Source organism: Hyperoodon ampullatus (genome assembly GCF_949752795.1).
Source record: "Hyperoodon ampullatus genome assembly, chromosome: 12".
Taxonomy (NCBI): Eukaryota; Metazoa; Chordata; class Mammalia; order Artiodactyla; family Ziphiidae; genus Hyperoodon; species Hyperoodon ampullatus.
In genome coordinates, this window is record NC_136925.1 from 73672342 (window position 1) to 73674887 (window position 2546).

A 2546-nucleotide genomic window follows, 5' to 3' on the forward strand; every position below is an offset into this window, starting at 1 on the left:
GCTCAATTATAAGCTAAAAAAGAAAGAAACATTTAATATTACCTCTTAAAAATAAGTACTACAAAGAGTTTTTTAAAAGTATACTTTCCAAGGATCTCTGAAGACACTCACAATGTACTTTCCATCTCTATACATTTGTTCATGCGAATTTCCACTCCTTCAAAGAAATTCCTCAGTTCCCACAGTCAAACCCTACCTATGTGTCAAAACCCCACTCAGATGGCAATTCTCCCAGTATGTCAACCTTCTGAACTTCCCAGTTCAAAATAAGCCCTCCGCCTTCTAAAGTCCCCTGGCTCTTTACTGGGGCCTTCATCTCAAGGCACTTGTCTACCTTGAATCTCTAAGTTCTTTTAGAGCAGGATTTACAGAGGAAAGGTCTGAGATGGTAACTTCAGTGCGTGACATACAAGTCTTACTGAACATCTGCAGAACAAATGCAGAATGTTAGGTCATTTTTTGGAGGGCACTGTGACACAGCAGAAAACACACGTGTTTTGAGGTTAGAAGAATCTTGGTTAGAACTGTAATTCTGCCACCTTTGTCAAGTCCCTTAACTTTAATGAGCCTTAGTTTTTAAATCTGTAATTGGGATAGTAACTATTTCCAAGAGTTGCACTAGAAGGAATAAATGGCTATTTAGAGTCCCTACCATAGTACTTGGCAAAGAATAGGTCTTCTTCAATAAATGCTAAGTGCATCTTCCCTGAAACTTTCCATATACAAGAACTAAGCATAGTCTTAGTGGATATATGGATATGGGGTTTTTATAGGTGGGATTTTACCTACCCTCTAGACAGAAGCTAATTCCAATCACATAAAAATTGGCCCAGGAAACAAGGGGAAAACTGATCAACTTTTTATGCGGTGAGAATCACCTCAATTTCAAAACTAATTAAGAGCAATAAAAAGTCTATTTCACTTATGAACATGATGTGGTAATCTTAAATAAAAGATTAGCTAACTAAAAAAAAGAAAAAAAAAGATTAGCTAACCAACAATGTATCAGCACGTACACACACACACACACACTCTCTCTCTCTCTCTCTCTCTCTCCCTCTCTCTCTCTCTCTCTCTCTCTCTCTCTCTCCCTCTCTCTCTCACTCTCTCTCTCTCTCTCTCTCTCTCTCTCTCTCTCTCTCTCCATGACCAGAAGGTTTATCCCAGGAATGCAATTATAATCTACGTGTAGAAAATCCATCCTTGTAATTCCTCATACTAACGGACAAAAGACCTTCATACAAAAATGGGTAGCGGGCTTCCCTGGTGGCGCAGTCCTTGAGAATCTGCCTGCCAATGCAGGGGACACGGGTTCGAGCCCTGGTCTGGGAAGATCCCACATACCGCGGAGCAACTGAGCCCGTGCACCACAATTACTGAGCCTGCGCGTCTGGAGCCAGTGCTCCGCAACAAGTGAGGCCACGATATTGAGAGGCCCCGCGCACCGCGATGAAGAGTGGCCCCCACTTGCCGCAACTGGAGAAAGCCCTCACACAGAAACGAAGACCCAACACAGCCATAAATAAATAAATAAAATTTTTAAAAAAAGGGTAGCACATAAAGGCGTAAAGCATAATTCATGGAAGGGAAAACCCAAATGGTTAACAAGTACAGATACTAGTAATAGAAGAATGCAATGAGAGACCCCTTTTACATTTACCAGATTAAAAAAATTAATAAATCCAATAATACTAAGTATTGGCAATTATTGGGGAAAAAGGACATTCTCACATACAATGTGTGGCCATAAACTGGTATAATCATTTTGGAGAGCAATCTGGCAGTACTTAGAGAAATTATGTATGCATATATCCTATGACCCTGAAACCCTACTTTTCTGTAAATATTCCAGAGGAAATTTCACACAGACCCACAAAGGGACTTGTTTTTGGATGTTAACGACAGAACTGTTTGAGAAATCAATAGTTGGAGGTAATCTATCTATTCCCTGCTAGGAAAATAGGTAAGGAAATATGGTGGATGCACCCTATAGAATACTACGTAGCAGATGGAAGCAATGAACAAAATTTGCAAATAGCAACATGGATAGATCATCAAAATACAGGGTTGGGTGTAAAAAAAACTTGGACATAGAACAAGGTCTAAATGCCAAGATCATTTCATAAACTTAAAATTATGCTATATTTATTGGGTTGGCCAAAAAGTTTGTTCGGGTTTTTCCATAATATGTCATGGAACCTGTACGAACTTTTTGGCCAACCCAATATATATGGTGAATAAAACACTCTTTTTTAAAGGACACATACACACCTAAGAACATATATTAAATATATTACAGTGTCTGTGGAGGGTGAGATAGGGAAATATGAATGAAGAAAGAGGATGAAGGGTAGGGGAGTAACCAAAAATAAATACAACAAAAGAAGGGCCTTATATCCATCAGTAATCACAGAGAGCCTGTAAGGTGGCTCTCAATGACCTCTCTGCTTCCTGGTGTCCATACCCTTGTGTAATCATCTCCCCTTGAATGTGAGCTTGTAACAAACAGAATATACAAAAATAATGAAACATCATTTCTGAGATTA